The sequence below is a fragment of the Periplaneta americana genome, chromosome 15 (assembly GCF_040183065.1).
Source record: "Periplaneta americana isolate PAMFEO1 chromosome 15, P.americana_PAMFEO1_priV1, whole genome shotgun sequence".
Lineage (NCBI taxonomy): Eukaryota > Metazoa > Arthropoda > Insecta > Blattodea > Blattidae > Periplaneta > Periplaneta americana.
Genome location: NC_091131.1, coordinates 126710010 through 126723801, shown reverse-complemented (window position 1 = coordinate 126723801; position 13792 = coordinate 126710010).

Below are 13792 nucleotides of genomic sequence, written 5' to 3'. Positions count from 1 at the left end.
ACCATGGGAGGCGAACTATGTAACACTGTATGATGATTAATGTAGCAATAGTGGAATTCTGGTATGGGAAACGAGAGTATCTCACGAAAACTTACCACCATAGTCTTTGTCTGCAATAAATTCCAGTTGGACCCACCAAAATTCGAACCCAGGTTATCACTTTGGAAAGCCCATGCTCTAGCCGTTCGGCTAACAGTGCACTGAGATATGCACACACAATGCATACATACATACCTACATAAAAGGTGGCCCATATAAAGCATTACAAGTTAGTTTCTCTTCGATGGATCACTACAGGTACTGTCTCATAATAATGTCTACTTTTGAGCAGAATTTTAGTTTGAGTGTGATGTAACAAATTAATCTAATCTTCATAGTAAAGGCCATTTCATTCTGTGATCTTGAGCTACTTTTCAGTGAGGTTTGTTATCCAATATTGATATCACTTTCTAGTTTTTTATACAAAGTATTTGGTGATAACCATTTCAATGACTTCTAATTTATGAAAATTTCTTTCATGCAGGAAGTGGGTTAAGAATCGCAAGAGATGGCAATCTAATGGTGCAAGTTCAGGGCTATATGCCAGATATGGTAGCTAGCCCGAGTCCTCCCAATTTTTTTATTTTCTCTATGGTTGTTCGACCAATATGTGTTCTTGCTTTTTCTTGTTACAAGAGAATTCTATTTGGTTTAACTAATGCCAAGTTCCTCTCTCTCAAAACTTTATGAACTTGTTGAGAATGAACATCCTCATCAACAGTACGTCCATTCAAAACAAACTTATAGTGAATAATACCTTCAGAATTCCACCAGACACATTACTTCAGGGCCAAACCAATTTTGTTCATTGATGACTTTGGCAAGTTGATGGGGATTGGGCCAATTTTTTGAGGTATCAAGTTTGTGATAATGTACCCATTTTTTATCACTTGTAACAACTCTTCTCATAAATCTATCATTCATGAGATTATTCGATATTAACTCGCTTTGAGTCTGTTCAAGTGTCAATTCATGAAGTACAGATCTAAAACTGTTTTATGATGTTCTAAGCATCTTAATGTGACAATGTATCTTTTGAAGCGCCAAGTTCATCTGACAACCTATGAGTACTTTATTGTGGATCTTCTTCCTAAACTCTATAAGTGTTCTCAATATTCCATACCTTAGATCTTCCATGATGTTGTGAATCTTTAATGTCTCCTTCTCTTTTATTGTTTGTTGTGCCACACACTCGGTAACAAGACCTTCACCCTCGACTTAACGTAAATTGTAGGCATTTATTTACAATTTATTTCCATGTAATTATTACTTCCAAACTGGTACTGACTAGATGAGAAGGCTAAGAAAAAATATTCTGTGCATAGTCTATAATAATGGTATTACAAATGTAATCTTCATCTTTACGATGTTGGATGACATATATACGTCCGTTGATGTGACATATTAATGAATTTAAATACTTATAGTCACAATCATACTTACAGTGACAATCATGCCATGGTATGAAAGAAAAATTTCACAACCTCGAGCGGGATTCGAACCTGCGACTTCCTGTACTCCGGTCAGGCGCTCTACCAACTGAGCTGTCGAGTTCGTCTCACGCTAAAGGCTCGAAATCATCCTTTCATATTGGCGACTCTGTTACAGAGTACTGTCCCTAGTGTCTGATCTAGTCAGCACTGCTTATGGGTGGGAAGAAACATTACAAATGTAATCTTCATCTTTACGCTGTTGGATGACGTATATACGTCTGTTGATGTGACATATTAATGAATTTAAATACTTATAGTCACAATCATGCCATGGTATGAAAGAAAAATTTCATTAATATTAATATGTTACATCAACGGACGTATATACGTCATCCAACATCGTAAAGATGAAGATTACATTTGTAATGTTTCTTCTCACCCATAAGCACTAAGCAGTGCTGACAAGATCAGATGCTAGGGGCAGTACTCTATAACAGAGTCGCCAATATGAAAGGATGATTTCGAGCATTTAGCGTGAGACGAACTCGATAGCTCAGTTGGTAGAGCGCCTGACCAGAGTACAGGAAGTCGCAGGTTCGAATCCCGCTCGAGGTTATGAAATTTTTCTTTCATACCATGGCATGATTGTGACTATAAGTATTTAAATTCATTAATATGTCACATCAATGGACGTATATACGCATATCATCAGCTAAGTACAAGGTCTCATCATAACAATTTACTCATTATACCCTACCACAAGACATCTTTATATTCTTCATCCTATACAGTTTCAGTTGCTAGAAATTGGAACTCGCTTCCGAGTGATATAAGGGTTGTTGGACAATAACTTCATTTAGGTCAAAATTACATAAATTCTTACTTAACAGATGAATTGCTGATTAATATTTGTTACTTATAATGAAACTAACATCTGTCCATTCTTATTATTATTATCATTAATTTCTCTAAATAGATTTACAAAACCTCTAATGGCAATTACATTAATATTCTCATTATAGAAATAGAAATATATATATTCTCCCTGTAACATAGTCCTAGTAAGCTTATATTAAATTAATTTTCATCATTTTACTAGCTATCTCAAATATTAAATTAATTATAATTCATTGAATTAAATTAGCTCATAAATTAAGTTACTACTTTACCTTATAGATTTATCTAAATTTAAATAAATGTGTAGTGAAGAATATTGCTGGAGAACCTTTTAAAGTGTAGTGTAAATATTTGTAATTTAAATTTATGTATTGCATTGATTAAGGCTGGTTGAGTGGAAGAGAAGGCCTTATGGCCTTAACTCTGCCAGCGAAAATAAAACATTATTATTATTATTATATACGTCATCCAACATCGTAAAGATGAAGATTACATTTGTAATGTTTCTTCCCACCCATAAGCAGTGCTGACTAGATCAGACGCTAGGGACAGTACTCTATAACAGAGTCACCAATATGAAAGGATGATTTCGAGCCTTTAGCATGAGACGAACCCAATAGCTCAGTTGGTAGAGCACCTGACCGGAGTACAGGAAGTCGAAGGTTCGAATCCCGCTCGAGGTTGTGAAATTTTTCTTTCATACCATGGCATGATTGTGACTATAAGTATTTAAATGGTATTACAGTTGATTTTGCTTAGTGTTGCGTGAACAAGTGATTTTAAAATGAAGAGGGTGGATTATTAAATACTCGCTTCCATTCGTTAAAATTAGAAGAGAAACTTTAAATTAAACAGGTGCACATCAACCAAATGAATTTATATGTATGCAACTGGATGAAAGAAAAGGAGAATTTTCTGTAACATGTGGTTTAGTAAGAAATTGTGGTTAATAAGTGAAGAAATGCGAGGAAAGTGAACTTCACTTAGAAAATGCCTGTAAACATACAAATTTCAATCCAGAACCACAATGAACTGGTCATTGATAGTGATAGAGTGTTACAATTTTGTGGCACTCATGAATAAACATTGAGGATTCATATTGAAATAGAAGAATCAGCAAACCATGACAATTTCTTAGATTTGTTATCTTTACTGTGTAATCTTGATGTGTGAGATAACCACTTGAATAGTATTTCAGTTTTTAAATATACCTCACACATACAGAATGAGCTGTTAGACCAGGCGTCTCAAGGCCAACGCATAGATGTTACAGAGAGCAAGTGTAGTCAGCTGAAGAGATAAGTGCAATACCCGAAGATAGCTGGTCGTTGATTATGTTACAAGCGCGAGCGAGCTAAGTTTATTGTAAATGATTTCCTACGTTTTCTTATCTTAATGTTTTTTCTTTTTCTTTCCAAGTGTCACAAAATTGTTTTGTTTACTTATTATTCTTTATGAATTGATTAGTAGGCCGATCTATCGAAACCTTATTTAGGGCGGCTTTTGTTCCTACAAATTATCTGTCGCGGGAGAAATGCTACAAAGCTGTATTTTTGTGTTGTACTTAATATGCATGTTACAATAGAAGGAAGGAATTTCTTAAGTAATTATTTAAGCACAAGGGACTGGCCACCCTACACCATTATCTTCTGGCCTAGTTGTCTCATAAATGGTGCCTTGTTAATATCATTTGTGAGGTTCAGACCTGTCATCGAACAGTTGACTAAACAACAGTACTTCATTTCTAGTAAATTTTTTTTGGTATCTGTCCTTTCCTTTAAGTTTATACTCTTTAAAATAATAATTAAATTATTAAACTTCTTGGTTGTTAAAGTGCGTGTTGTTATGATATCCCAATATTTATATATTCATTACAATAATAGTTAATATGTTTCGTAATATTTTCAATAATTAAAAATAACCAAAACATCTTAGGAATTCACAAACAATTATTTAAAATTAGAACTATTCAAATCTTAAATCTGGTCTCAAATTCTTTTCTCAAGTCCTTTTTTGATGGTACCGTGACTGGTGCAATTTACCTCTATTATGGAGTATAAACCCACTGAGAGATTTCTTTCCTTTGAAGCGGTTCATGATCAAACAGCTAATGGTCTCAGTGAGGTTCTGGAAAAAAATGTCTACAACTTTACAATGTTGAAAGAAAACTCACAGCTTAAGTTTATGATGGTGCAGCAGTAATGAGTGGTAACCAAGGGTGTGTTCAGACTCTGATATAGAATTATTTCCCTTATGCCAAGTGTACTTATACTCATCAATTGAATTTGGTAATAATAAATGCTTGTTCTAACAACATAAAATCAGTTAGGTTGTTTTTCGCCAGTATTACTGGATTCACAACGTTTTTCTCTTCTTTGCCTGTTACAATCAGTCTGCAATAAGTAGATTCCAATTGTTAGCACAACGAGATGGAACTTTCAGTGTCGGGTTGTGAATAGTGTTAATGAAAACAAATCTGATTTATTGGAATGCTTTGAGGAGAAAAGTGGATGGGATGATTTAACAGTGAGGGAAGCTTTTAGTTTAAAGAAATTACGTAACAATCCAGGATTTTTATTTTTCTAAATTTTTTCTACAATATCATGAAACATGTTGACATCTTGTAGTCCTGTAATATGATTCAGATGCAGAGTGTCAATACAATTACCATATTCAACACATTACAACATTTTGAACCAGCTGTATTTTAATTAAGACAACACTGGATGGTATTACGTTGATGACACTTGTACTGGTTCTTTAAGGCAATTCGCTACTGAAATTTCTAAAGTCCATAAATTTTTAGCTACAGAGTTGAAATTTTTACTGAATATGCATATCAGTATCATAATCACACATTGTAAATTTCAGTCTTTTCTCATAAACACTTTTCAAAAAGTTACTTTCCCCCCCCCCCTTAATGAAAATCCCAAAAGAATTATAATTTGTTTTTAATCTAATTGTTTCTGAAAGGTAACACTGCATATTGTGCAAGAAGCATTAGTAATGCTCTATTCTAAATTGTTCATTTGCAATATCAGAGGGTGCCAAAAAAATGTATATACTATTTAATAGCTCATAACTAACTCACTTTTTAATATTTTTTAAAGTGTGACCGCTTAAAATAATGGCTGAAGTCAGACTAAACTTTGAGGAAAGAGAATTCATTCTAAAGTACTACTGAAAGACTGAGAACATAAGTGAAATGCAAAGACGGGTTAGAATGGAGTTCAACGAGATGCACCAATGCGACTCACAAGTGCTTGTTTGCAAGATAAGTTTGAAGACGAAGGAACTGTTCAGAATATCCATAAGAACAATTCCGGAATACCACGAATATCCACCAGTCCCACAAGAGAAAGAGAAGTCATCGAAAGGTTTCAGCAGTCTCCTAGAAAATCTGTTTGGCAAGTGGCTTGTGAGACAGGACTTTCAAAATCGAGTGTCCATCGCGTTTAGAAGCGTGCTCAATGGAAAAGTTTTATTCCCAGATTAGTCCACACGCTCAATGAAGATGACCATGACCGGAGAATTGAATTTTGTGAGTGGTACCAAGCAAAATGTGAGTAGGACAATCAATTTCGAGTGATGAGGCCACGTTTAAGTTAAATGGCTCGATTAATCATCACAGTTGCGCCTACTGGGCATCTAACAATCCTCATGTGACAGTGGAACACCATGTGAACCTACTAGGAGTTACAGTGAGGTGTGGTTTGTCAGCATTTGGTTTAATTGGACCTTTCTTTTTTGATGGTACCGTGACTGGTGCAATTTACCTCAACTTGCTATAGGTGCAATTTACCTCAATTTGCTACAGGAATCCGCCATGCCACGCATACAAGAGATGTTTAGGAATGAAGAATGGTACTTCCAGCAAGATGGAGCACCCCACCACTACCACGCGACGTGAGGGCCTATCTTAACGGCCACCTGCAGAACAGATGGATAGGATGAAGAGGTAGTACCGAGTACTCCCCTCGCTTACCAGATTTGACTCTGATGAATTTTTTTCTGTGGGGATATGTCAATCAAAATGTTTATAGCACAAAACCAGCTACAGTCGATGAGTTTAGAGCAGCCATTGAAAAAGAATGTGCCCAAATACCAATCGAAATGATTAGGAACGTTTTGAATTCCATCGGTAGCATTATCAGCTGTGCCTGGACCACAATGGCCAACAATTTGAATACTTTCAATAAATGACTGGTTTCTACATTGGTTCACATTATTTTTAATATTGAAACGTTTCTGTATCATAATAATTCTTAATGTTGTAGTCATTGAAAGCGTGTATACATTTTTTTTGGCACCCTCTGTGTATATATACTGTATATATATATATATATATATATATATATATATATATATATATATATATAAAATTCAATATTCAAACATTAATAAAAAAATAATACTGCTTTATGTATAATTCTCTAGCAATGAAACTATGCTGAATACAGCCAATCAAATGCTCTACTTCACAACAAAGATATTAATCTATCTATCTTCGTAGTGTATCCAGCTATTTGCTGACAACACGTGTTCCACTATGTTTCACTATGTATTTCCTCTTCTTACAAAAGATGGATAAAAAGCAAAATGCTTGTTGTATATTTCAGCAGCCACATTCCAAAGATGAGGTATTAATAAGTATGCCAAGTTTCATCTCACTAACTTCAACGGCTGATGTTATACTGCCAGCATTCCATTGTAAGATGTTTAGTTGATTCTGTACCATTAAAGTAGTCCCCGCCCGGAGATCCGATTGGGGGACTATTTTACCTCCGGATAATTTTACCTTAATGGTACTCATTTCATATTGGAGTTAAATGGCAAGTTGTAGCCAATTTAAGTGAACACCATATTTTAACGTTTTGGTGGCTACTTCATTCACACACAACCCCCAGAATGTCTGAGGACCACACCTGCTATTGGTCAACGGGCCCATTGGACCTAGCTGGGAGATCTTGTTGATCACCAGCTTTCCCTCCTTAAGCCACTGGAGGACGATTTTAGTGCCATAACAGGTCAGCACTAGGAACAGAAAATTAGAAAGAGGAGGAAGGAAAGGGAAATGAACCCCTAGGCCTTGAATGCTCTAATGCCGTTGGGGTCGAAGAAACTAAGAGTTCAGTCAGAGGACTGGATAGGAAAGGGTAAAGAGGGAATTAAGTATTGGATAGAAGAAAATTATACCACATTCAGTCATTAACTCATCAAGCTGACCAGTGCTAATGGATGAGTAGCCCCACCCTTTAGTTCAGCTCATAAAATGGCCAAAAATGACATTTTTTTTTGTTTCTAAGCCTAAAAAAGTCTACATTCCTGTAGGAATAATTTGATGTATGATTAATTGTAAAAAAAAAATAATATTTGAAGCCTCTAAGAGAGTTTTAAATTATTGTGAAAATTGTGTATTTATTCCAGACTTTTTTTTTTCAATCCTGTAATAGTTTTGGAATAGGATTTTCTCATCATTATCCTGATTCTGGGTTTTGTGTTTCAAAAATGGACACGTCCATCTCTGTTTCTTTCAAAATCGGACAAAAATCTATCTTAGTTTCAAAAGCGGACAATATAATGTTTTTTTAATTTTCTGTAAACTTAATTTTTCAAACTAAAATTCAATTTTTCTCAGGACTGGTTGGACCAATCTGCGTGAAACTTTGCACATATCTGAATTCTGCAAACTAAAATTATTTAAATATTTTAATTATTTCATAGAAGTCCATACAAATAATCAATGCAAAATATGAAGAAAATTATATTAATTTTTCAAATTTCCAAAAAAATCACATATAATTTCTAAACCAACATAGAAAAATGATTCTAATTCCCTAAATTGAGTTATGTCTTTATTCTGTGTCAAAAATGTTCATTCCAATCACTGCAATAGTTTCTGAGAAAAACTGGCGTTTATATTTCATTGTTTTCAGTTTCTTTTCAGCAATGTTTATTTCTAAAATATTTTATTAGAATTTTTATATGTTTACTAAAAATGTTGAAACTTGTAGGAAATGTCTCTTCTCACTTTATAGATCTCTTGGATATGGAACAACAAGTTTTGATGGTGAAATCATTGCAATAAGTGAATGCCTCAGGAATCTTCTATGCCACATCAATAAATTTAGGAATGCAGTTATATTGTCAGACTCCAAAGCAGCTATTCTATCAATGGTCTCTAAACACACACCTTCATCTCAAACAGCAGAAATAACTAAAATGCTCTCTCAATTATTATCACTCAATAAAAGAATTGTATTCCAATGGATACCATCCCATTGTGGAATCCTGGGAAACGAGAATGCGGATGCTTTAGCAAAGAAGGGCAGCACTGCTACTTACAGACCTGTTACTAAATCTACGTATTACTCTGTGAAGAGATTTATTAAATCTACATACTTAGACTTCAACAAACAAAATTTGATAACTCAATCCCAAGGGAAAAAATGGAACTCTCTGCATCAAAATCCACAGTTAATTCCCGATTTACCACGAAAATCGTCTGTAGCTGCATTTAGATTGGCAACAGGCCATGATTGTTTGGCCAAACACCTGCATAGAATTGGAATATGTCAGTCCCCTAACTGCCCATTGTGCAACTCAAAGCAAGAAATGGATTCGGAACATCTCAAAATCTGTGCTTCAGTGGCTAGTCATGATAATATCTTTGAAAAATATTGGAGTGCATGAGGTCAAATGACTTTATTGTCAAACGCCTGCCATTAGAAAACAACAACAACAACTTTAACCGCTGAGAAATAAAATGAATATTTGTAGTTCAAAATGTATAGAATTAAATTTGAAGTTTTTGTTACACATAACTCGTACATTAACACTTCTACCAATTATATAAAAGTAGGCTTATAATTAAGATATTGAGATAAAATTTTCATGAAACTGTACATTTTTTAGCACTAAAACCAAAAAAATATATATATAAAATTTGTCAAAATTCTACTATTTTTAGTAGCGCATCGCCTTAAGAAAACAATCGAAACATGTTGAGAAGTAAACCTAACTACAGATGCCAAAGAAGTATGCGACTTTTTTTTCTCTCTCCCTCTTGTACTGAGGAGGAACCCGAATACTTGCACTGCAGCCTGAGGCTTATTGTGCTTACCACTCCTATTCTGTAAATGATTGGGTAGCTGAATGGCCACATTCTTATACAAATACAGCACGCTGTGCATTGAATTTAACCTGGACTATTGTATGGATGATGATATGTGAATTAATGATGGCGATGATCGCACTCTTGTACAAGTACAGCACGCCACACCTTGAATTTAATATGGGTTATTGTATGGATGATATGTGAGTTAATGATGGCCAAATGAATCTGAGGTGCAACACCGAAAGTTACCCAGTAATTCTGCTTCAATTGGTTGAGGGAAAACACTGGGACAAAAAACAGAATTTGAACCTGGACCTGCTCATTCCATAGCTAGACTGCTAACCATTACTCCTCAGCGGTGGATAAGTATGTGACATAGTGATTAATCAACTGAAAGGACGATTACAAGAGTTTCAGATATTAGTAGTTTGGAAATTATTAACCCAAAGATATTTGCTATGTTCAGAGAAAATTTCCCAGCTAAATTAGCACTTTTGCATCGAATTAGTCCCAATATTTGCAAAGAGAAATTGAAAAATAATAATTTAATTCCGGTAATTGTGGTGTTAATTTGTGCAGTAACGAAAATTGCTTAAAAAAACTTTGCTGCTAAGCATGTTAAGTTGATTCCTCTTGGAAGTAAAAATTTTTAATTTCATACCTTCTTTTGATGTTTGTTCATTATTTTTCCTTTTTGTTGTTTCTCACACCTTGATATGGGAATTTATTTGTTAAAATTTTTACATGTTTTACAGTCTAAACTGATAACATCATGTTCAATTGTGCCAGGTTCTAAACCAGAATAACCGGATTCATTTCCAGGAGAATGATCAATTTGAACTGTGTCCATGCTTGAAAGTTTTTTATGCACTCGCATCAGTGGATGATAATTTTAAATTAAAGACTAATTAAACAACACTATAACAAAATAAACAACAATCAACACTAATATTGCTAATAGTAAATGAAAAAAAAGTCGTTTCAGTACCATTTCAACAAACCATAACAAATAATGTATACCAATGCAGCAAAAATTTATTTCAAGCAGGGGCGTATTTTGCGGGCTACCGGGGCTACCGGCGGTAGCTCAAGGAAATTACAAAAGAAAAAGTTTATAATATAACATAATGTAATAATTTTGTATTATTAGTTTTACCATAGTAATTAAAATTAAAGTAATTATTAGATATATTTTGTGTAATAATAGGATCAGCGGTAGCCCAAACCCTTTAACCAGTATACGCCACTGATTTCAAGTGACGCTCATGTCATCCAATTTTATCTTCTCTCCATTTGAGTTTTCTGATTCACCTTCGTTCGAAATGCTATTATTTCTGGCACATAATTTTCATCACAACTACTATCAGTGGATTCCTCTTCACTGCTTTAAGTCAGGTATTAGATATTATGATGCCAGTAACAGGATTTCTTTTTGCAATATCTCCATTGAGTGCAGACAATTTGTGAAGTATTGCATAGGAACCATAATAATGGTGTTTTTATATTAATCTTGTTCTAAATAAAAAGAAAGTAATTACCGGTAAAATTAAAGAAATTATTTATTTATGTTTTAATAAAAATGTAATTTCAATTTCCTTTATTACACCACCTTAAAATATCAATCTGAAATGACTTATAAATCCTGCGTATTATTTCCATACAGTCCAGGCACAAGTTCTGAACTATTGTGTTCTGTAACCCCGAAGTTTGCAGCAGAACCATAATTCTCATACTTATCACTAGAGTATAACGTAGCATCAGTCACAATGCCTCGTATGCCAAGTTCAGTCTCCTAATGATCAATCAGCATGGTAATTAAAACCTCGTAATTTCCCACCTAATAGAGTTCAGAGCTTTTGAGTCTGTTGGAGATCCCAGGTTTTGAATCTCAGATTAAGAGCGATGAAAACCTCGTGATTCCAGTGTGCTGGAGATCCGAATTTTTGTAAAAGGTTAATATGTGGCTTTTGTAAGACTTGGAGATACAAGGCTTTAATAGATCATGAGCAATGTTATTAATTGTTGCCAGGTAATGGGAAAAAAACGAGTTATCAGGTTTTTATCGCTAGTCCATATATTTTATATCCTGGAACAGTGAAGACTTGGTTTGGAAGAAGGTGAGTTTCTGTGATACAAACTATCATAATAATATTATGTGTTGACAAAAAGGCAATCAAAGAAGATCGTTGCATTCTAATACCATCAGCATTCCAATTGATTATATTGAGCTGATGAATTGAAATTTGATTATTTGCTGCCATTCTGGAAGTAAGATGACAGAGAAGAGATAAAGAATGGAGTCAGAAGAGTGATAATGTGCGGGATAACCTTGGAGAGTAGATCAGTTAAGAGTGATGAAGAGGAAGATTCTGGAGCAGGTTGACGTATAGGGCGACAGTAACTCTGATCGAAGAATCCTTTCACTACATTTGCATACGTGTTAGATTGAGAATTTGCTTGAAATCTTGAAATAGGTGGTTAAGACATTGGAGGATTTACTTGATGCTGAGAATCTACTTCGCATTGAAGTAATGGTTGTGAAGATTCTGGAACATGAGTCCGTTCTTGTCTTAACTGAACACCACATGAGAATTTTTCCTTCAACTGTAAATAGTGTTCACAGCCTTTGTAATTAGCTGTATGTTTTTGTTGACAGTTCACGCACTTTCGTGGTGTTGTTTTAGGATTAGGACATTGAGAGAAATGATGAGCCTCTAGGCATCGTACACAGCGTGGTTTGAGTTGACAGTAGTTCTTTGTATGACCAAAATTTTGGCACCTTGTACACTGAGGAATCTCTTTGGACCGGAGTCTGATTTCGACTTTAACTACACTGTTTAATAGGCGACTGAAATTTAGGATTGATTTACCTTGAGACTGAAAGCATTGTTAGAATGATCTTATTAGCAGACGGTGGATCAAACATTCACAATATATCATATTGAAATGCAATCCTCTACAATCAAGTATCGACTTTCACGAGGCCGTGGAAAAAATAACACGAAATTAAATAACATTGTTGATACATCATGAAGGCTAAAATCTAGACAATTCATGCAATAATTAGCCTACCTTTACGCAATTTAGGACCGTATTATGGGTTTCTCAATACAGTTGTAGATAGTGAGCAGGCTGTGTATTATCCAACTGAATTTTTTGAAACCACAAGAATTGCTACCACATAATTTAATAATTTATTATTATTAATATAATGCTCCAGATCAGATCCAGACTATTGGAACTCAGCCATAAGTCTTCTAGCTTCCCAATATATTTATCCATTCATCCCATTCCAGAATTTGTGAAATGCAGTACATTTCCTAAGATGGTCGCAGTTCACGATGGCATTTCTTCTGCACAGCATACAGTTCGGTGAATCAAGAATGTTGAAGCGATGGAGGTGTTCTGCCAAGCAGTCGTGTCCTGTAGTTAGGGGGAACGCTGTTACAGCTTCACTTCGGTAAGTTTCCGGAATCATGTTTTTTTCCGTTACCAATTTCGTCCACATCTTCTCTTGGCTAAATTCTCTCAGTCTGTTTGATCGTTCCTTTCTGAAACTGGAAATGATTATTGATTTTGCTGAAAAAAAGATAGAATTGTTTCCTGTGGAGGGTCAACTATTTTTGTGTCTTTTTTTTTTTTTTTTTTTTTTTGCCAGATCAGCCGTCTCACTTCCTTGATACCAACATGAGAAGGAGTGTGATTTCTTTTCCTGCTTCTTGTAATCTCTTGATTAATGTTTTGATTTGCAAAACTTTGTATATATATATATATATATTGGACTTGATATGGCTTGGATAGAAGAGATGGAGTCACAAAATATAGCCACTTTGTGGAATGAATTTAATCTAACACAAAGTTGGGACAGGACAATGCTTATTGCGTCTAGTTCTCCATCAAAATTAGTTTTTAATCTTTCTGCAGAAGCATAGAAATTGAAGAATGTGCTGCACACTCCAGTCCCTACACAACCTCCTCCTTCCATCAGTGAACCAATAGTACTATTGCGAATACTGACCCATCAAAATTATGCAATGGAACAACAACTGATGTGAAGATCTCATGCAAAACGTAATAGAAATGGAAATATTAACTGGCAAAACGAAAGGAGAAGATCATTATATCCCATATATTCTTATGATACACACTAACATGCGTTTAGATTTTAAGCAACTATAATTTCAGTTCGACTAGCATTTGTAATGGTCGTATTAAAATAAAGCTCAAGAACAGTCACTCAAAGTTGCAGACATTCACTTAGAAACTCAGTGTTTTTCGCAATGTTAACTATGTACTTTGCTTTCGA